The following is a 12,151-nucleotide window of genomic DNA, read 5'->3' as shown; positions in this document are numbered from 1 at the left end:
GTCTTCGTTCTCTGCCGTGATACGATCTTCATCTTCCCCTGTCCTGCTTAGCGTCACTAAATAAGTACTCTAAAAGCCCTTATTTAGTGACGCTAGTCCTGCTGGCCCTTGTACGCCTGTTGTTTACAAATGACCCCGTCAAAGACAGCGGTGAGGCCGCAGAACCGCGATCTGGCAACACTGAAAGACACCAAAATGGCCGCCGTTGCCACTTGCGTGAAAGCTCCTGACGCCGCTGAGGCCGTCACGGACCACTGATAGCCAAACTCGTTCATTCATTCACGCGTGCATTCTCTTCCCTCCTCTCTCCTCTCTTTCGGACACTAAACAAACGGGTCTTTTAGATTGTATCGCGTTCCTCAAACAAGCCATCTGCACATGCGCGCGCTATCCCGCTACAGCAGTCCTTATTCCCACCCCCCCCGCCAGTCTCTAACAGCCACCGTATTTGCTCTCTGTTTGTTTAGTTTCCGTCCCGTCGCTACGCCTTTTCCTTTCCAGTTTAAAACACACACACACAGAAAAAAAAAAAAACAAATAAAAGAAGACACGGGCTTTCGTAATGCGAAACTACTCGTCTGCGTCTACATTTAGTTTAGCTTTCAACTTTCAATTTGTTTTCTTAATTTTGAGCAGGCGGGTTCTGGCTGACAAACTAAGCAGAACGAGACGCTGGCTGTTGGGAACCAGGGGTGCGGAGAGGGAGAGGGGTTGCTGTGTGCGTGCACACGTGTTCACCACATGTGAAGCAAGTGGTTTCGTTATCGCTGGTGCGGGCTCGGAACGGAAGGCTGGAATATCGTGGCGCAGCCGCGAACTCGCACTCTATTTTAGTGACAAAATCCGGGCACAGCATTCGAAAATGTGCTCCAAGAATATTGCGAAATTTAGCACCGTTCTGGCGTCCCTTAAAGGGACTCTGCAGCGTTTCCTATGATGGCTTTCACTCTTTCCTTCGCGTGCCTAAATTTCTAACGAATTACGGTAAGCAAACGGCCCATTTCTTTGCATTTACCATTTGTAATGCACTTCCCAAGAAAATTAAAAAAAGTGAAAACACTGCATTCTTTCAAAGGTGCTGCGAAATGCCATCTCCTCAAACAGAATTCATAATTTTTTGTAATATCTATGTATTGACACGGATACGAATAGCGCTGAGTAATAGAAGATACTCAAATTATGCACTCCGCTCTCTCCTCATTTTCACTTCGAAATTAATATTATTACAATTATTTTTGAAGCGTTTCTACCGTTTCTCTGTTTTACATATGCAGTAATTGATTTTCTTGTTTCATTGTTTCAATTTTTCTAGATATTTGTACTTGAGTGTTTCTGTATTGATATTTATGTTCACTGGCATTTTATGGAATATCTAAAATCTTGATTGATTGTAGGGTTTTAACGCGCCGACGCAACGCAGGCGATGAGGCGCGCCGTAGTGGAGGGCTCCGGATTAATTGTGACCACCTGGAGATCTTTAACGTGCGCCGAAATCTCGTACGCACTGGCGTTTTTGTTTTTCGCCTCCATCAGAAAAGCGGCCGCCGCGGCCGGGAATCGAACCCGTGACCTCGTGCTCAGCAGCGGAACGCCTTAGCCACTGAGCTACCGCGGCGGGTACATCTACAATCTTGCTAATAATAACGTACGGCCTAAATATTTACGCTAAAAACACCCTTTTCATCGAATCTTATGTTTGCTGCGCTTTGTAAAATCACGTATGTCAATCTTTATATGAGGTTCCGTTGCAGTCTGTGACTTCGGGACCTCTTCCTGTATATCCTGACCATGTACTCAACATTATATTTATAATAAAATCTTTTTTGACTTTTTTGACTTTGACTGCGAAAGCTATACCAGTAACCAGAGTCCCGCAATCCTTTTCGTTGCTACATACCTATCGCCAGCACGGAGCGGCACTGCGTCACTTGCTCGTCGCAGCAGATAGGCCTACTGTTTCTGCTTTGCTTTAGCGGCTTTCTCTTTAAAGCGGTTATCGAATGCGTTCATTGCTGCAGCTGAAGAAAAGCCAGAAAATAGCTGCTACACCTCTGGCATCATTAGAGCGCTCGAAGAACGCCAAGACGGGGAAAGAGAGAAAAATCGGTTGAGCAAGTTTCGAAGTTCTCTGATGAGCATAGAGCAGTAATTTTTGGCTGAGGAACTTTGTGACACCCTAATCTAAGTACTGTATGTGTTGTTTGACTACGTTGTGAAAGCATTTAGGATTTAGAAAAAAAAAAAAAGGTTTTAAAAAAGTGTTGCAGGGTATTCTTAAAGGAACCACGAAGACAAAATACCGCCTTGTTTAACTTGAAAGAACTAGCCTTTGGTAACACATGTTCCTTGGCGGTTCCGTACGATCACACAAGCAAAATTCTGTAACGTCGCAGCGAAATCGCCGGAAAGTGCATGAGGAGTCGCCACCGCTACATCCTTTTTCATTAATATCTCAATTATTTCCTTAGAAATTTGCGATAAAAAGGTGCTTTCATCGGAACAGAGCAGCCTTTTTAATGAACAAAACTTTTATTTTCAGAAAGCCAAGCGGGATTCACGGAAATTAAAGAAATGCCCTATAGGTTTGCAGGCTTCTGCGTAGCCCTTCTGCTTTAACTACGGATCCCACCGCAAGAGGAGATGCATAAACTTCTCAGCATGCACTATAATTGAAGGAATGGTACATTACAGAAGAAATAGATACATTAGCTTTTTTGGTAAGATGACACACGGCCATCACTCACTACGTAGGGGATGCCATTGACAATCAATCAATCAATCAATCAATCAATCAATCAATCAATCAATCAATCAATCAATCAATCAATCAATCAATCAATCAATCAATCAATCAATCAATCAATCAATCAATCAATCAAATTAACACCCCTCAGTGGCATTATGTAAGAATCTTAGTGAAAAGAGTCCCCTCACCCCGACCTCCCACGAGCGGAGTCGACGATACTCCGTCAACTCCAAACGGAAGCGATATGGACCCCCGTATTCGCCTAGCACATCTGCCCCACGGTTTATCCGACGGACCACTGTCAACACTGCAACGCAGCCAGGGCTACAACACCACATCTTTTATGGGACTGCAGGCCCCCAGAAGACACCCAAGACCCAATGCCACCAAGCATGGCACTCGCCATAAGAAGCGACGACATCGGCCATCAACGCGGCACGGTCCGGCAGGTGATGGACATCCTCGCGCGGCAACGGCCGAAAACGCCGTCTCCACCGAGACGCGCAGTGAGTAGGCGGCCGTAGCGGGGAGGTCCACCACACACCTCGTCGCCCCATCCCTTCATTCCCCACCCCACAACTGCTGGACATGATAATAAATGTTTTATCTCTCTCTCTGAACCGTATCGTTCACACGATCGACGGAAAAGACCAAACTAAGCTCAATACGGAAGGTCGATCGATAATGAGATGTCTGTACAGTACTTTAGGAATCTTGCTGAGCTTCCTAGTTGTGAAGTGTTTGAGAAGCCCTTTCTGCCGAGTGCAGGGACGCGCACCTCGCGAAAGGCTGTTCAGCAGCGCAAACAGCTTTCTGGATGCTTTATCTAGACTGAAGAAGAATGCAAACAACCCCCTTATCGGCGATCGACAGGGCAACGAGAATAGCGGAGCCTGAAATCACCGATACCACGTGTCAATGAAGGACTGGGTACGAGCCGAAGGAAGAACGCTTCACGCGGGGCCACGGTATAGTCTTCTGGAACTAGTCTTCTCCAAGCACTTGGCATCGGTGTATACGTCCACGAAACCCATCTTCGGGAGAGAAAAATGCAATAAAACTCGAGTAATGTCAGTTACAGTTGGACAGTTTGTTTCCTTAGTTTGTATTCTTCCATTTTAACGTTGACGTTTCAATCTTGAAGGACCATGATGACAAAATACAACTTCGTTCAATCTGGAATAACCAGCCTTTGGTAACCCATTCAGCCCAATTCCAGCAACGAATGACGTTTTCGTTTTAACCAGGAAAAGGCAAGAAATATTACAAACATTCAAATTTCGCGCTACAAGGCGTCAGCAGTAACGCTATACAGGGAGCAGGGAGGCAATAGAGGGAACATTAAAGACATAGTTATCGGTGTGTTCACTGCTCGTTAGTATTCAAGCGATACAATCAAGCGAAACTAGAGACTTCACTACAATCACCCAGTCATGTTTCTTTCAGGGCGGGTCCTTCGGTCCACCGCCGCCAATCGTACAAAAGAGAATCTGTGACGTCATAGAAAAATCGCCTGAAAGTGGCTAGGGAGTTGACACTGCTTCATCTGCCACATTTGTATCCGCATTATTTGTTTGAAATTGGCGCCAAAAGTGGTGGTATTGCTATCGGGACGAATTTATAGGGTTGCCACCTTTCCCGAAGAAAAAAATCGGCCCTTCGGGGGGGGGGGGGGGGGGGGGGGGGGGGGAGGGGGTGGGGGTAAGGGGGGGGTGTATGAAGAAGGTTGAATTTGTGTTGAAAAAAAGGAGCCCCGTTTTCTTTTTTGCCACGCAATGCCATTTATTGTAGTGTTTTCCTACAGAGAAATCAACGTAACGTTTGTACTGAAAGTGGTTGAGATTTTGGTTATTTGTCTGAATGTGCTGCACTGAAAGCAACCGCACTTGCTGACCGCGCCGGCGGCATTTCGTTGTGTTGTTCCTGCCTTTGGTCCCCTTCCATCTCAGGAATCGCGCTCGGCCACGTATTTTCTCTGCTCGCGTGTCTTTGTACAGCTTGTCGAAACATATTTGTTGTCGTAGTCGCTGTATTGACGCTTACAAAAGGCCAAATAAAAAATAACCGCGGCATAATAGCCAAAAAAACCGGCCAATGTTAGCCGGTTTTATGAACCGACCGGCAACCTTCCCGCTGCGTGAAAAACCGGTCGGGCCTGTTCAAAACCGGTCAGGTGGCAACCCTAGGACGAAATAGTATCTTTAATCTACTAAACTTGTATTTCGTCTCCCCGACAGTTTCTAGCATGCCTCAGGCCACGTTAACATCGCATTTTAATGCAGATCGTATTAACGGGGATACGAAAACGACACATTGGGCATTTAAACTGGCAGTTACGTTTTTTAAAGCGAAGCTTTCTTAGTGGGAACGATGGCGTCCTGTCCCACGAAGAAATTTCGCAAATTTCGCGATGCAAGGCGTCAGCAGCAACGCAAATAGAGGGAACAGTGAGACAATAGCAGGAACACTAAGACATGGCTAGCGGTGCTTGGGACTAATGCATATATACCCATAGACCGGTTGGTCGACCGAAAAGCTCTGATAAGATCTGTGGACATACGGCGCGTGTGTGAAACCGGGCTTCTATTGTGTCAAAACGTTCGCTTGGAAATGGCGACATAGGAACACTTCTAGATAACACACGCATCGATCGTGAAGAAGGAGTGCAATAGAATGCCTTTATCTCATAAACCACGTATCGGTATACGTTTAGGTGCTTCGTAGATGCGTTTACTTAGTGCTCGAAATATGGTCGCATGGGTTCGTTCTTCGTCTGCGGTCTTGGAAGGTTTGACGATCCTTTGGACGCACTTTCAGCGACGGCTGAACGCACTCTTAGCGAAGGTTTTGACACACTTTTGATGCAGCTTTAATGTGAGAAAGGTTTCGCGCTTCTCTCAACTTTCTGCAGGAACGGATGGTAAAGTTTCCTAAAGAAGCCACGAAGACAAAATACAAGTTGGGTTTATTAGAAAGACTGCTTAGTCCCGATAACGATGATACCATATCATCGCAATCTTCCAACAAATAACGGAGATATTAAAGAAAACGCGTCAAGCAGTCGCGACCCCCCTAGCCAATTTCCGGCAACTTTTCTATGACGTCACGGAACCTTGTTTGTGCGACTGGCGGCCGCCTAACTGACCTGTCGCGACGACACATGACTGGACGTCTGTAATGGGGCCTCTAGTTTCAATTGACCGCATCACTTGAATGCTAACGTGCAGTTAACACACTGAAAATTATGTTTTATTGTCGGCCCGTATGACGTCATTCTTGCTCATAACACGTCACTGGGGCGCAAAATTTGAAAGTTTTTAAATACTTCTTGTTTTTTTTTTCGTTAAAAAAACATCTTTTGTGGCCGTAATGGAGCTGAGCGAGATACTGAATCCTAGTTCTTTCAAATTAAACGAAGTTGTATTTTCTCTTCATGGCTCCTTTAATTGAAGAATTGACCGCGTATCGGCTTTCTTCGGTGCAAACGTCGTTGTCAGACTACCGACGTCTTCTGCTGCGCCTGTCACGTGACTCCCTCTCCTCGCTCCCCCTCACACCGTTTCGCTTCTCATATTATCAATGCAGTGCAGGCTTCTTCACATCAATTCAAATTTCCCGCGTTCGCACTGGTCGTGCGCTATCTGTGAAGAACTTTACTTTCTGCTGTGCTTCGAGAAGCTGGAGACAATTAATTTTGTTTTCTCTCTTAATTAAACGCAATTCTTACGCATTGTTTCTTTTTTTTACTTAATATTGTCAAAATTGATCTAACTTGTATCCTTACAACGCTGGTACTCTCGGTTATGTACTTCTATTTTGCCTCGAATACGCCTGATGTTTCCTCTGCGGTCAGTATGGACGTATGAACTAGGGCCGTATGAGCCATGAACCTTGAGTATGAGTATAAATATGAGTATGAGTATGAGCCATGGCCGCAGTCAGTTTTAGTCGCTTGGAACGGTCTTGCCTTTGTATACTCCGTGCTCGAGAAGTATTTGTCCGGATTTTTCGCCGTGTGGCTGAATTAAGTGACAGACAGACCGACAGACAGACAGACAGACAGACAGACAGACAGACAGACAGACAGACAGACAGACAGACAGACAGACAGGCAGACGGACGGACGGACGGACGGACGGACGGACGGACCGACAGACCGACGGACCGACAGACAGACAGACAGACAGAAAGACCGACGGACCGACAGACAAGCCGACGGACCGACAGACAGACAGACAGACAGACAGGCGGACGGACAGACAGACGGACGGACCGACAGACGGACCGACAGACAGACAGACAGACAGACAGACCAAAAGTTTCACATTTAGACAGCCCAAAAAATGCGATCTTGTTAAAGAAGAAAGAAGGAAGGAAGTAACAGGAAGAAATGTTTGTTTAATGATTAAGAAGAAAGAAAGAATATGGAGCCGCAGGTGTCTGGAAGCCTCGAGGCGTCGACCATGGGCGCCCGGCGGCGGTGAGCGTCATGTCGCGGGCTCTCGTCGATGGAGCCTCGCGCGCGCAAACATATATCGTCCCACATCCCGGCTCGTGGAGAGTGCCGCGTTAGCACTTCAGGCGCGTCGTTAGTTGATCTCCAGAGGCGGGCCTCGTCGCGTTATCGAGCCGCCGTCGAGAGCCGTCTTCTCTCCCCCCCTTTCCCTCTTCCTCGCTGCCGTGCTCGTGTACAATCGCTGCCGGCAATACTATCTCCCGCTCTCGAGTTCATATCCGGCAACCGCCGGGGCGTGTAACTGGAGCGAGTCTCTTTCTGCAAGCATGCAGACACCGCTGGCTGGAACGAGTGCGGCCTTTAAGCACATGCGTATTCGGAGTTTCAACGCAATCAATCAATCAATCAATCAATCAATCAATCAATCAATCAATCAATCAATCAATCAATCAATCAATCACGTATATTCGAAGCAAACAAAGTATCACGTTTGTAGTGTCACGTAGGCTGGGGAATATTCAATCACTCAATCAATCACTTATGTTCAAAGCAAACAAAATATCCCGTTCGCAGTGTCATGTAGGCGCGTGGTACATTAAAATGGCGGGCAGAATTCATCTTCAATAATGCGTTTTAGATGCGAACGCATCTTATTCACTCGCCTTGTCCCTGCATCCAACCGGCGTTGTCGGCGTCCACCCCTCCCCCATTCTCCTCGCCGCGCCAGCGGGTCTAGGTCTTTTCGGTACAGGGCGGTTCGGTACAGGGCGTTTCGGTACGGTCTTTTCGGTACACGGGCGTTTCGGGACACGGGCGTTTCGGTACACGGGTGTTTCGGGACACGGGCGTTTCGGGACACGGGCGTTTCGGGACATGGGCGTTTCGGTACAGGACATTTCGGTACGGGACATTTCGGTACAGGGCGGTTCGGTACGAAAACGAATTCGAGCGAGCGTTTGAGGCTGCCAAATTCGCGTGCGTTGTTAACATGAGATTTGCAAGCACGCAAATCTCACCTGTTTATTACAACTGTTGTTGCTTGTATTTATGCGTTATTTTAGGCCAGTAGACATTTATGCGGCCTTGCCAAAAAAAAAATGCCCATTTGCGTAACCGTAGCCACAAAATGTATAGTTTGTCCATTACTTCGTTTCTTTAGCGACAATATCATCATGTATTTCCTACCCGCCACGGTGGCTCAGTGGCTAAGGCGTTGCGCTGCTAAGCATGAGGTCGCTGGTTCGATTCCGGCCACGGCGGCCGCTTTTGTGATGGAGGCGGAAAGTAAAAATGCCCGTGTGTACGAGATTTCGGCACACGTTAAAGATCCCCAGGTGGTCAAAATTAATCCGGAGCCCTCCACTACGGCGCGCCTCATCGCCTGCTTGCGTCGGCGCGTTAAACACTACAATAAAAAAAAAAAGAAATACTAAATACTCGTCCTCTCACGGGGCTGAATTATTTATTTGCGCCCTCGCGTTTCCCATCCCGTCGTCGCCCACGTGATCGCTTGCGCTTCGGCGCATTCTGCGAAAAAAACCATGCCTTGGTACCCCGAATGGTTAGCGGCACGAATGTCAGCGGGAGCCCGATCTTAGGGCGAGCGTTTTATGCAAACTCCGCCGCAATCCATGCACGCTCCTCCCCCTCTCCCCGTGCGTCCAGAGAAATTCCGGGAAGACAGGTGACTGACCCCACGGGGAACCCCCATTGGGATTCCGCAGCCCCTTCAGTCCAAAATTTGGTCCAGAATAAAAAATTTACGGGTTTAAGGAGTTTTCGCTGCATGAACATATCAGTTAGTTCTTTCATTTGTTTTTGTTTTGATTTGATTTTGCGCAGGATCTCTAGGATCTATTTTTTAAGACAGCTTCTGAGCTAATATTGTGATTATTTAACGCCTACTTACGAATCCGCATACTTTTCAAGCGATTTCTCCCGTAGATATTTGTTAAGGATAGTTCCTCGATCCTGTTTCATTTGTTTACTTTTTGCATAAATGTTCTTTGAAACGATTATTCAATTACTTAGACATTCTTTTATATTTTGTTCTGAGTAGCGAAGTTCTTTGTCACAAAAGTACGGTATGTAAACTTCAGAGGTACCAATAAGCCGTGATCCAACGTGGCTCCTATTCGGGGGCGCTGCTTTGACGTGCATTTTTGCTGCGGGAAATATTTTTACACACTAAGCGCTCTTCCCGGCTAAAACTAAGTAAACACCAATCTTATAAATAAGAATGAAATGGTTTAACAGTGAAGTTAGAAACATTATCCGTCGGAATAGTAGCGCTAAACTGTTACACTGGGTTTTTCACTTACATCATCCCACGCGATTTGAGTTGCAGCGGCTCATTTTAACCTACAGCATGCCTGTTGCAGTCGGCACTTGTTTTTTTATATATAAGCCATGTATAATGTCGTGCCGACACCTGCTTCTGCGAACATCATTATAACGGTGTGCGGCTCAAAAAAGTACTGATTATGGGGAGCAGCAGGTGACATTGGTCTCAGGCCACGACCATATTAGCAAAACGCCAAGAATTACAGATGAGCAGTTCTTGCGAAGATGAATAACTGTATGTATGCTGCATAAAACATTGCAGAGTGCTTTCAACGTCATTACACAGCATTTCCAAATTTTATTCACAAACACAATAAACCCGCCGCAGTCACTTCTAACTACGAATAAGTCGGGACGGAAGCGTGCGGCAAGGTACAATATGTTCCTTCCGTAATGCATTGCCAATAACACCTCAAGTACTTGCGTTATCAGAAGAAAGCAACGCACACAAATGCAGAAACACAAGAAATTGCAACTTCTTCGTCATTACGTTATAAAGGGACAGGTTCCTTCCCCGTGCGGTGGGACTCGTTCCCGCAGCCGCTGTCGAAGGGTCTCCGCAAAGTGCAAAAAGAAAATATTTACCTCACTGATTTTCGAAAAAATAAACAGGTGATAATAAGTCGTCAAAAGAAGGAGTGAAAAAAACACGATGAAACTGTCACTGATTTGTTATATAACATTCTGGTGATAATAGGTCGCTAAGAAACAAAATAATGAATACTTATAGGTTGTCGGAATGCTAGAAATATCGCAGCTAATGTTTAACAAATCAACAGAGGTTTTTTTGGGAAGGCCGCATAACCAACTGCTGGCCTAAAATAACGCAGAATTTCGAATAAGAGCATCTGTAATAAATAGGTACAAATTCCGCGCTTGTAACCACCCCGTAAACAACGCCCGCAGCCTAAAGCACTGGCCGAAATTCGTCTTTGTACCGAAACGCCCGTGTCCCGAAAGGTCCGTGTCCCGAAACGCCCGTGTACCGAAACGCCCGTGCACCGAAAAAACCGTACCGAAACGCCCTGTACCGAAACGTCCTGTACCGAAAAGACCGGAGCCGGCGCCAGCTGCGCTCACCGCCGCTCACCCCCTCTCCTCTCCGATAGCGAACAATCTCTCGCGCGGGGCATTGGATTGGATTGGATTCGATTGGCTTGGCTTGGCTTGGCTTGGCTTGGCTTGGCTTGGTTTGGATTGGATTGGCTTGGCTTGGCTTGAATTTGGATTGGATTGGATTAAAGTGGATTGTGTTGGATTGTGTTGCGTCATAGCCGCGGCTGACGCACTGGCGCCGGCGCGTCCCCTCACCGTTATGCGCGCTATAAAACGCGGTGCCTGCGCTGCTCCGCTCCATCGTTCCAGCGCCGTTCCTCCGCTGCCCAACGCTGCAACGTGAACCCCCTCTGCGTCGCATCTACACAGGAGTTCCCGCGAGGGGAGGTGGGAGTAATTTTTGACACCAATTTCTCTGTCGATAAATCAGTGAAAAAGAAAATAATTGAATTGAATTGAATATTTAAACGCGAAACACTGCGTGCCTTGGGAGAATTGCAGCATTACTTGGAACTGCACTCTGAAATTCGTCGCTGTGTCTTGGAATGACCTGGAATTCCAAGACTCAAAATCAACATGGCCGAAGGAGCCTCCCACGGGCAAAACTGTGTTCCTAGTTTCGTGATCTAACCCGTTTCTCAAGACACGACGGGAAGCGGGCGGGCGGCTTTCCAGCAATTTCGAATTGCAGTGCGAACTCCTGGTAGGCAGGCAGACCGAGGAGCGCAGGGTCAGCGCCGGCGTACAATTGCTCAGGTAGCGGCCAGCCCGTAATCCTATTGTCGTGCGGGTCGCCGAGATTACGCTCGTCTCGCCCGTGTTTGCCGCCGCAGAACTAGATAACGCTATGGGGAGGCGTTCAATTTTCCCGCACAATGGAGAACGGCGGCCTCCCGTCCCTGCTCCGCCCACTGCGACGGTGCTGGGCCTTTTACAAAGCCCACTTTTGATCCCACCTGAAGGGGGACTACGTAGCGGCGAGTGAAACTGGTTCGTCTGAAGGGAACGCAAGAGAATGTCGAAGTCATTGTGTACGTCCTGAAAAGAAGAAAAGAAATGCTCTCGAATCTCTGGTTGATATGCAACGATGAGAGCTATACATGTGGACCGAATATATTGGCGAGAACACGAGGCTGAAAGGAAACGTTTGTGGTGGACTTGCGAAAGCAACACCTCTGATACGAGTCGTGGCGAACTTGGACGAGTCTTGATTAGAGCGTTGTAAAGGTCGTTCGCACTTCATTTGGTACTATCGGCGTCAAATGAAACGCGAACACGAAAATATGAACCTGAACGCGCAATTAGCGCGATTTCTTTCTATGCAAGCCAAAATTACGCGTGGCTTAGTTACAAAAACAAAGTTGGGAAAAGTGGATTTCCAAATATACCAATAGCGTGCCGTTAAGTGAATTCTACGAACAGTATTTTTCAATTTTGCATGTTCGGATTCATATTTTCGTGTTCGCGTTTCATTTGACGCCGATAGTACATGATACTACCGAAGCGGGGTGTGCGCTGTGTAATCTGAGCTCGGATTAATTATCTTTTAA

This window comes from Haemaphysalis longicornis, unplaced genomic scaffold (assembly GCF_048455015.1).
Source record: "Haemaphysalis longicornis isolate Haplotype H1 unplaced genomic scaffold, Haemaphysalis longicornis Haplotype H1 scaffold_6, whole genome shotgun sequence".
NCBI lineage: Eukaryota > Metazoa > Arthropoda > Arachnida > Ixodida > Ixodidae > Haemaphysalis > Haemaphysalis longicornis.
Note: the sequence above shows the minus strand (reverse complement) of the source record.